Source organism: Lolium rigidum, chromosome 1, assembly GCF_022539505.1.
Source record: "Lolium rigidum isolate FL_2022 chromosome 1, APGP_CSIRO_Lrig_0.1, whole genome shotgun sequence".
Classification (NCBI taxonomy): domain Eukaryota; kingdom Viridiplantae; phylum Streptophyta; class Magnoliopsida; order Poales; family Poaceae; genus Lolium; species Lolium rigidum.
Window position 1 is genome coordinate 183,923,328 of NC_061508.1, and position 12,001 is coordinate 183,935,328.

The following is a 12,001-nucleotide window of genomic DNA, read 5'->3' on the forward strand; positions in this document are numbered from 1 at the left end:
CGGGCGAACAATTCATCTTCCCTCCAAAACAAAACCCTAGCTCCCAAATCAGTTGCATCCCTACTACCGGAGCGATTGTGCTGCTGGAGTTCTCGCCGCGGGTCGTCGTTGGTGGCCGCAATGTATGCATCAAGCTCGGTTTTGCTCGTCATTGCTCCGCCACTATGCACCCCACATTCCCCGGTTCCATGCTCCAAGCTGTGGCGTCGTCGTGAAGCGGTACGTCTCCGGCACCGACAACCACGACGGTTGGGTTTTCAACAAGCGCAAAAACCATGGGGTAAGCAATAGAGTTGGCTTGTGTGTGCTCGCTTTTTTCTTGAAATTTGTTCAATTTGATCGTACAACGCGACCATACTAGTTCATCGGAAAAATCAATCGTGGAAACATTAATCTTAACGAGCACATGTGAACGTACAATGATAACAGCCAAGGTATCCAAATCTACTGGGAAGATAACGAGCACTGGTACAAGCATCCCCGCTCGTAGAGTATGCCCGTATCAGTCGAGCAGACACTCTATTTGCTCGGGAAGTGGTATCTTAGATCACAAACACCTTTTTTTTTTCTTCTTCCTCCAAACTATCGAAACCCCCCTTGGGGATCTCTTTACTCTGTTGATTTCTCGGCAAGTCCTCTTGCATCAACGATCTACGGCACGTTTCTCCTCCGATCCTCAGTTATTTTTTGCGAATATTTGCCCAAAATCTTTATATTTCAAATCTTAGCTCATAAAAGAATATGAACCATTTTTTTTTGTTGAGCACGTTTCGTAGTATTGTTTTGAGCAGATCTTTGCACGTAATTTATAGATGACCGACTACTGCTTTAATCTATTGGAACCAAGGTGCTAATTTTTTCAAAGTTTACCATTGTTAGATATGAACACAAAAGGACAATTCAGGAGAGGAAAGGCCACCGAGGATGGGCGGACCTAGGTTCAGCCTGCGGGTGTCACAGGACACCGGCTCCAAACCAAATTTCTTTGTATATTACATATATTCTTAGTGAGTGACACCCCTACTTAAAATGAAAAATTATGGTGATGTATTGGATGACAGCGGGTCATTTTGGCTCTAGCTCCGCCCGTGGATGAGTTCCTTGGGGTTGAGCTGAGTAGGAAGCAGGACTTTGCCCGCTTCAAGCATGCACCATCAAGTCCACCAAATGGGCATGTCCCGTTGTTGTTAACCATCTCGGGATATGTACCAATTTAAATATGCTTATTACTAATGTGGGTTGCAAGAATTTATTTACAGGACGCCCCGACCTATTGCCGCTTAACTTTGGAGTTGTTGAAGACATTGAAGCACATCATGATCGCCTTCTTTAGGAGCACGAATGAAGGTGTGGATACGATCACCTTCCAGCTGAGGAACCGCAAGTATGACATGACTCTTAGTGAGTGGTGTGATCACTTTAGGTTCTTCAATTGCCACAGCACCTCCGCAAACCAATGTTTGAATCCATCTCCCTATCTTATTTCCATCAAATGAGCATATTTGAGAATACCACATTGAAAGTTCTAACATTCGCTATTTGTACTATGTTATTGCTAACACCTTACATGCATGTGGTGAATACACAAGAGTCAATGAGAATGTCATGATCATCCTCGCCAAAGTTGGTATCCCAAATTGCAATATGATGCTAAAATTGGGAACCATTCTCCTCTTCTACTTGGAACAACAAGTTAATCAAGACCGCGAGGACATCACCTGCGGAGGTATTGCAACCGCTCTCGCCACCATCCTTGTTAGTGGACTTCAATCTTTGAACGGTGAGAGACGTGTTTCTTATACTACCATTCAAAACATTGCCATGATTTTAGTTCAAAACTAAAACCACCGAACTTATTAGTAGCTTACAAACAGGAGAGTCAATAAATCATACTTATTTCATGCATACTAGTAACCAGTCGATCTTGTGTGGTAAGATGTTCCGTCTGGCTATTGTCCTAATTCTTCGGCTTGAGTGGAAACTCAAAACTAATATCGGGTGCACATGCACCCGGTATGTATAAAACATCTTTTCAAAAGTTAACAATTTTGGCAGAAAAGTTTGGCATGTAGAGGGACATGTTTTATGTGCATACATAAAGTTTCACGTAAAACCGACACGTTTTGTGCCCTGCGTAAAAAAAGATAAACAAATGTCTTGAGAAATGAAATATTTTAGCATCAAAATTTGTCTCTTTTACGCAACATGTTGATTTTTGCTGAAACAACTTTATGAATATGTAACATGTTAAGATATACACGAGTCATTTTTCTGTATTTATTTTTTAAAAAATTAAAATACATTCTAAATAAATGTGCATAGCTAAGAAAAAAAATTAGGGTCGCTCCGTTCCTCAGTTGAATTTCATCGGTGAATCTAATCGGGGCAAATGAGGTCGGAACACAAATCTCCCCGTGACTTTAGGGCATCTTCAACGGGGCGACGCATTTCAAACATTCAAATTTTTTGCGCGAGCCTCTATCCACGAAAAGTTCCGTAGCCGCCGCCGTCGTCGACCCTAGTTCGGGAGGGTTCTGAAGCTCTTCCTGGCACCCTGCCGGAGAGGGAGATCATCACCGGACGCCTCTTCATTACCATGCCCTCCTCCGAAGTGATGCGTGAGTAGTTCATCTTTGGACTACGGATCCATAGCGGTAGCTAGATGGTTGTCTTCTCCTCCTTATGCTTCATGTTTAGATCTTGTGAGCTGCCTAACATGATCAAGATCATCTTTATGTAATGCTACATGTTGTGTTCTGTTGGGATCCGATGAATATTGAGTACTATGATTGAGTTGATTATAGATCTATTTTATATGTTATTTGTGATCTTCCATGCTGATGTGGGCATTACCCTTCGAGTAACCAACATTAGACTACCTCCTACGGCCCAGCTAGGGGCCCATGAAGATTGCCCAACAACCAAGGTGGGCCCATACGTTGGTTCTAGTAAAGAAGACTCACCCGAAGAAGGATTCTTGATGAACAAGGCAAGAAGACGTTAAACAAGGAAAGATTAGAGTAGATCTCTTTGTAACCTAGTCGAGTCCGGACAGAACTCTCGGGACTTGGCCTGCTATATAAGGGACAGGAGAGGGTCCGCCGAGAGACAACTTCAACACATATATTCACCGCAAGTCAAGATCTAGAACCCTAGAGTTTTAGCCTCTCGACGAGAAAAAACCATAGCCTATCGGCTACCCCATTGTAACCCAATATATTCGATAATCAAGATCAGACAAGCGGGAAGTAAGGGTTTTACCTCATCGAGGGCCCCGAACCTGGGTAAATCTCTCTCCCCGTTTGTTTGGTATCCGATGTCTCGTGTTAGCCTGTAGGATTCCGTCAACCCTAAGCCCCCCAACACGTCAAGGACTTTGGCTTCATCGGCTGCGGGATCGACCGCATCGACTCCGATCTCGGTCAATCTATCGGCTACGTTATCGACATCAACGCCAACATCTTCGCCATCATCGTCTCCGCGTCGTTCGACATCATCTATGTCCGTTGGATCCGATGATTCTGCATCGTCCGATCTGATGTCGTATTATTGCCTCAACTACGACACCGAGGCACGGGCTAGGTTCGGATGACACCCCATTCGTCCGCATCGCCAAGTATTCTTCGGATGAAGAAAGTATCGACAATATCGCCTGGGCAGCCGAGCTGGACCGTGGCGCATCATCAAATCTACGCTATCCTCAACTCGAGTCAATGTAGAAGGACCTTTTGAAGGTGAACACACCCCACGTGTCAATCGAGGAGGACACCGCAACATTGAGAATATCGCCGAGCAATGATAATAGTGATTACACCATCACCGAGGAAGAGTGGGAAATTGCCCATCTTGCTATAGCCGGTAACACTTGAGTCCCCTCCGGAGTTTCGGCGGGGACCCTCAATGTGTATCGTACTATATATCTTGGAAAGGGATTGGGTTCGGCTCGCAAATGAGCAAGGCTGATCTCGATCGACACCGACATGCAGCCGACTAGTCCAGCGAGCGACGTAGAGCATCACATGGAAGCGCGTCCCGCAACAACCAAGGTTCAAGAAGATATCGACCATGAATTCCTCGCCTTTCGGAAGATGATGCGAGGGAGATCACTTCAAATCTCTCCTATTCCTTTATGACTATGGACACCGCGGGCATGCTCAGGCCAAAAACTATCGGAGGGAAACGACTAATCTCACGGCTTACTTGGTCAATCACCGGCCGACACCCAATGGTCCCATGGCGCAAACTATCGGAGGGGTGCTTTGGAGAGCCTCGCGATCCTCGGAGACAAACTCACCCCTAGGAAGGAGAAAACTATGCATCAGGGCAGTGGGTCTAAGCATCATTCGAAAGATGCTCGTGATGATATTACACAAAGCAAAATTGACAAAGCTCATCGTCCGCGTGCTGCAAGGGAAGGATACGACATTGACGATTCCGAAGAAACCTAGGAGTATGATGGCGAACTTTGAGGAGCCAATTGCTTGAGTTACAAGATTCGGGAGACGATGACACCGAAGAGATTCAAGCCTACTCACACCGATCTCTGCTAAATACGATGGGCAGCGGGAGCCAAGGTCTTGGATAGATGATTATCTCGCAAACTGTGATCATACATAAGGAAAACCAAGTAGCGGCAATGCAGTGCATGTAGCTTTACCTGAAAGATTCGGCACGAGCATGGTTGAGAGGCCTGCCGAAAGGATCTATTAGGTCCTGGGAAGATTTGGTCGATGCCTTCGTCAAGGACTTCCAGGCCACGTACGAGAGACCTGTCGGAATCTAAGAATTACGTCACTGTCAGCAGAAGCCGAAGGAATCAATGCGCGCGTACATCAGACGTTTCACCAAACTCCTAAACGATGTCGAAGATGTTTCCGTCGACAGAGCAGTTGATGCTTTCAGTGATGGCATCCGACGAGAATCTTACATCGAAGAACTTGTACGGAAAAAGCCAAAGACTATTACTAAGCTTATGGAGATTGCCAATAGTTGGGCTGATGGAGAAGATCACGTAAGGAAGCCGTGTCCGTGCAGTGACGACGAAGATGATGACCAGAGGCATGATTCAGGCCATCGACGTGATCGCCGCAAAAAGGAAAGACCACGGGTACGATGACACCAACATTGTAGGCTGCCGGATATTCCGATCGGCGTGATGATCGGTACGATGATCGACATCGTCGACGGGCGTGATGATCATCGGGATGACAACCACGGTGGTTACGGGGAAATCGCGGCAAGCTGCGGGGAGTGACCTCCACGTGTCCCAGAGTTACCGTTTGCCGAACAGCTAAACGCTCCCTGCTACATACACGCGTACATCGACCCCAAGGATAACGCCAAAAAGTCGAGTCATTTGCTCAGGGACTGTCGATAGTTTATCGATATTCAGAAGTTCTATGAAACGGGTAAGGGGCAGCCACAGCCCCCGAACCCGCCACCGCCACCTGAGCATCAAGTTCAGCAAGTTCAAACTCGTGCCTCTAATGAAGCTTTCCCTCCACCTCGGGGGAAGATGAGCATGATTCATAAAACTGGTGTTTCCAGAAGAGATATATGAAGAAACTTACGCAAGAAATCAACCTCGCAGAAAGCACCATGGCTAAGTCCCAGAATTCATCAACTGGTACTGCACGAGCATGTTGTTCGGCGAGGCCGATCACCCGATGTCTATCCCAAGACCGAGGTCACGCAGCTTTGGTAGTCGAAGCACGAGATAGGAGGATTCGAGCATGAGCAAAGTGTTCATGGATGGTTGAAGCGGATTGAATCGATATTCGTAAGCACAGTCAAAAATATGGGCATCACGACCAATATGTTGCAGGAATCCGATACATGTTTTCATGGCATTGTCCATACTTTGCCAGCATACCCTCTTGGCAGAATTTCCTTGAATGTCGTCTTCGGGAAACTGTAGCACCCTACCTTTTAATAAAGGCAAGATACCTGTGTACAGTGCTATTCCCGGGATCACTGATAGCACACACATTACAAAATATAGTAATCATTGCAATAGTATCAATTTACTACATTGTGGATCCAGTGGGTAAAGTAAAACCTTACAAATTGCATAGTCACATGGACTAGCTCGAATGAAATGTTCAGAACAAACACAGCGAAAATGTAAATCATCAATGAGCCTTCATCATCTTCATGTGCCATGCATAGGCAGACATGTTGGAATGTAGACTCGAGATCCTACCAAGTACTTCTCCTCAAAAAATCCTGCACGTTTGAATATGCAGCCCCACGAATGGAGGTCAGTACAATGATATACCTGGCAAATGACACTTATTTGGTGGCAACTATGGCATGACTATCTACACGATATTTGGCTAGTGGAGTTTAGGCTAATTTGCATAAAGCCAATTTTATCCTATATTTTATTTAAAACAAAACATTTTGAAATTTTTTGAATGACATTATGAAATCACACCATGGTTAAATCCTCCATGGGTTTTAGAATAATCACATGGTTACATCTCCCATGAGTTTTACAAGGTTGATCAAATTTTAAATACATTTAGAAAAGGTGATGAGATTCTTCCGTACATTTCCTGCCTAGAAGCTCAAATCGTCCATGACCGGGGACACGTCTAAGATCTTAGGTTTAACTCTCGAAAGGTTGTGCACTTTCACCTTACGGCCCACCCTTCCCAAGAGAAGAATGAGACAAGATCTTTTAGAAGAAGAATTCAACCATACAAACTAGACTCGTTCCCTTGGCCGTCGCCTCCACCCACTGTCTAGTCACAAGTTGAATCCTCACAACTTAATTAATCTTGGCAGAGCCCATAATACCATAAGGCTGCACTTTGGAAGCTATCTAAAACATGGACAACATAATAATCTCTTTAATCATGGGTGGCCTTCCACAAGTGCACTCTCAGGCGAAGACAACCACATGACATGTACTAGACAGGAGTCATGTGGCCCTGAGTAGCCACTCAACAATCATCCACCAAGCAATACCAAATCCACCCAGGTGTTTCATTAAGGTTGTTACTTTTTAAATTTTCAAACATTACCATTCAACAACGAAACAGCACTTGGCATTTGATGTTACAAAGCAAAAATTAAAGCATCCAAGCAACGGGTTCAGGAGTAGCTACACACTACTAGGATTTGCTAAGCATAGTATAATACTTTACTTTTGAAAACAAAATCCTACCATGCACACTAGTTTCAAAACACTAATGCATAAATAAAATAAGTAGGATTTGAATGTCACTTGCCTATTTGGTAGTCGAACGCGTTCACTTCTCTTAATCAAAATACGTGACTCTCCGTACAAACTATAATATAAAATATAGCACAACATAAACACACCATTCAACAACAATAAAATCAAACCAAGCAAACAACAAATAGTTATTCATTGTGTTTTAGTTATCGGATAAAGAAGATATGGCATGAGGTATGGCTTGCAAGATATGAGTTGGAGATATTGAACGGATGGGTCAAAAACTTGGAAGTGAAACAAATATCTAAGTCAAGTACGTAGATGAAAATGATTGATATGAACCTATGGTCAATGGTTGTTTGCTACTCAAGATTGGGTAATTGAAATGTTTCATGTGATAAAATCACATGAGTCTCAAAATAGCGCAACTCAAATATTGTTTAATAAAGTGTGACAACACTTACTAAGATAGTATGAGTTACACATATGCTTGGGTACGAACTAATGATATATGAAATTACTCAAACTACTCATTTGTAAGTTGAATAGTTTTAAACTAGTCAAAGAGTGATTCAGAATGAATATGGATAGACACGATATTGGTTCAAGGTATGTGCTATGTAGTAGAGGGTCTCCACATAACATTTGCACAAGGGAGGAATCTATAGTTAAGATTGTCACTATTTACTCAAATAACTCAATTGTTATTTGAATAATATGAACTAGACAACCAGGGGTAAGCTATGCATTATCTCGTGAACATGATAAAGAATTATAACTGGTCCTGGAAGATGGTTATGATCATAAGGATCATTTTGGCTAAAGAAACTATGTCGAAGCCAGTCATAGGACTACACTTTTCGCAAAAAGTCATTAGAAGAAGTTTTTCGGATGGAAGACTTTTCTACACGGAAGTTGTAGAGAATTCCATTACAAGCGTATCGCCAAAAGAATCTCTCGGAAAAAGTTTGTAGGATTTTTTTTATAGATGATGTTACGGATCAAAGGGGTACCGCGAAAATAAAGTAGGTGAAACTGCCACGCAAAATGTCTAAAATGATCTACGTGATTTGCTGATTCCAACGGTATAGGGTTTGTGACAAATCCAACGTGTAGAGCTCAAGATATGAATCTTACAAAACTAGACAGAAGTGGTTACAATTCTAATGGTGTACGAAAAGTTGTCCGAACAAGTTGGTCGGATGGAAAAACTTCCTACACGAAGGTTGTAGAGAATCTAATTACAAACTTAACGGAAGAACCACTATTCTAAACGGATGTGTAGATCTAAGGAAATAAAATTACGAAAATACCTACGACAATCTACGTAAAAGATCGGGAATAAAATTATTATCGGACAAGGGATGCATCTAGTCGCGGCGTTTCCCCGAGTAGCGTCGAGTGTGTGCGCCGAAAAGCAACAACGTGTGCACGCCACGAGCCAGAAAAGTTGCGTCGCGCGAAGGGAGAGGGAGAGAGGTGCGGGCTGGGTGTGTGCCTGGGGCTGGAGAAAATTTGCCTAAGGAGGCGAGGTGGGACTAACGTTCTTAGCGAGGGAGCTGGCGGCGGCGCGCTGGGAGGCTACGCGCGCGCGGGAGCTGGCCACGGCGCTGGGCCAGGCGGCGGCAGCTGGGCTGGGGCGAGGCCGGGTGGAGTGGGCCGGGGTGGCGTGGGTAGGGGTGGACATAAAGCTCAAGGCTCGAGGTTCGACTCGGCTCGAAGGTCGGATAAGCCAAGCCTAAATTTCCCGATCAAGGCTCGAGGTTCGACAAGCCTGCTCGGTGAAGCTCGCAAGCCGGCTCGAAGGCTCGACGAAATGAAAATTTTGATAAAAATGTAACAATTCACAATCATTACCAACCATTTAGTATGAATACATTCGTAACATAGTCTGACAAATCTAACAAAGTATAAATTACATTGTAGTATGAGCAATTATAAATCTCACATTGTTGTAAAAATCTCATAGTCTGACAAATTATATTATAGTACAGTTACCTAGCAGAAAAATAATGTATTTAGCACATCTACAGTTCTGCACTACGTCTCCCAGCCCCTCAATCCTCTGAGTCTCTCGCATTCATCTCAGTGTTAAGGAGCAAGCAGCAGCATCACGTCATCTTATTTCTCTCCTGCACCTCTTGCTACGCATGCGCTAATCAGACGGAGAGGACCAGGCGAGCACCCTGCTCCGTGCTGCACACGGACGACACATGCCGCATGGGAGGCTGGGGGCGGGGTGGGCCGCGCGGCGGGTGGTCGTGGCACGCGGGGCGAGCTGGGCCGTTCGCCCGGTGGGCCGTTCGGCCTGGCCGCTCCTTTTAAAACAAAAAAACAAAGTTTAAAATTTAAAATACACTTTTGGAGGATCAAAAATAATCAGAAAGGAAAATAAGATACCGTTGAATTCGTCGTGAAAAATACTTTAATATGAGGCTAAATTTGGGACAAAATTATAAACTTTATAAAACCAAAATTTGACATAAATATCTATGTGGCTATAGTGCCCTTTTAGGGTTTAATGTTTTCTCAAATAAAATATTTTATAAGTTTCAAAACCTCCGAACAAAATAGAGTATTGTTAGAAAATCTTTTGAAACTAAGGTTTATGAGAACTTCATTTTGGAAATTACTTTTAAATAACTTCATAAAGTTTTAGTTTCTTGTGAAAATTCAATCAAGTTCAAACAATCAAGCATCTAATTTATTTAAATTTTACATTTTGAAATTTAGAAAATTTCGGATGTGACAGAAACCCGACAATTTTAGGAAAGAAATGACCGAGTTCGAGGTAGTGAATTGGGAATCGCAATACCACGCTATCCTCGGGAGGCCAGCTTACGCTAAGTTCATGATTGTACCGCACTATGCGTACCTAAAACTTAAGATGTCAGGCAACAATGGGACCAATATTACGGTTCACATAAGTTTCTCTCGTTCAGATAATTGTGATCGAGAGTTCCAGAAGATTGCTGCTAAATTTGGGATAAAGCAAGAAGTTAAAACTATCGACTTCCCTTCCAAGCAGCTGACTTTTCAAGACAAAGACTCTAAGATTAAGGAGGACGACAGCGCCAAAAAGACAAAGAAACAACCGGACGATACTGCAACGGCAGCACCAACTGTCACACCTTCGGCAGAAGATGATAAAGCCTCTGTCGAAGGTGCTAACTCTTTGGTAGTAATCGCGAGTGCTCCTAAGGAAGATATCGGCACCTCGGGCGTGGACCAATAGAAGAAGGACCCTCCTCTTCCTTAAGAAGACGAGCGGTGGCATACATACTTATCTTCATAGAATTTTATTTTCAATAAGGCTTTCTTAAGCCATAGCAGTATTAGCTTATCTTATCGTCATAGACTTATTAATAAAGGTTCAAGTTTCGTTTATACGAGCATTCGATTGATTTGGGACACCCGGACAATTTTTTCCAAGATTATTTCGCATAATACCGCGAACGTCGACTTCGAAATATGTGTACAGAAAGTGAACCCGATAAAAAAGATCGGGGGTCGACTGTCCTGGTTATACCCAAAATTATCACCTAAGCCTCAGGGAAAATACGAGTGCTGCAATGGATGATAATCAAAGGGTCTTACAAAATAACAACATACGATTATCCTTTGCCAAAGCCTCAGGGAACATGCGAGTGCTACTGATGAAAAGAATAATATAACTTATGGAAGGCTCATGCCAGTACATCGAACAAATTGGTACTAAGAGCAACGGAGTCGATAGCGAGTAATGTTTCCTCGATTTACTTGGGGGTTGCCGCCAAAAACATACATCATCGGTTGTAGCAAAGTTGTGATTACTACGGGTTCATTAAACCCGCAACATGAGCTGATCACTCAAAAGTTTGCCACCGATACCTATCACAAAAAAGCATCACAATACCGATGCCCAAAAAAGACTAGTGCATCAAGATTTGCATCTTATTCAACGAGTACATCAGAAAACTTGCCACCGGCATTTGAAGATAAATTTGTGAGGTATCGATACTTTGTCAGAAGTGGCAAATATGTCGTCTCTAGCAAATCATTCATTCTTACAAAAAAATCAAGATTAGGTAAGCAAGTTACATCATACACATGAATAAACTTGTACCTAACCCATCCGGATATTCGGGTGCAAGAAATTGTCGGAAGCATAAGTTATATTTATAAGTGAGTTATAATGACATCAAAATTATTCTTGTGGAATTCCTACCGGGTCATCTACTTCTGTGCTCTTTTCGAGCCTATCAATTACAATAGAGGCAGGACTTTTTACAGCAGGGTAAAATTGGCTTATGTTGCTATCAACACTTGCAATTGCTATCAAATCCAACGAGGGATCTTTGGGACAGTACGAAAACGAAAGCTGATTCGACTCCTGGAAGAATTTGAGAGCGAACCAACTCGCGAAAACTTTTGGCATTCCTAGAGTTTGCTATTAAGGCCAACACCGTTGGAGGAACTCGATTAAGGGGAAACATAGTTTTCCAGATCATCTTCAAACCTCCATGGCACTTGTCGAAGAACTGATGCACTTGTTGCACCCGATCCTGGAACTTTGCAATAGTGGCATCCTTCGACTTGTCTATCCAAAAACCTCATTGAATTGAGAGAGATTGGTCAAAGCATCAACACGTCCATGCACTCTCTTGTTTTCTTCAGATAAATTCAAAGATATGACTGACAAACACAATGATGCAAAAAGATGAGGAGAATTTTCACAGCAATCGAAGGAATCAAAGGAGTACCAAGCACTTACAGTTCAAGCTTTCTGTAGCTTTTTGCAGCTCGCTTAGTGCATATCGTTTTGCATCAATGGCTAGT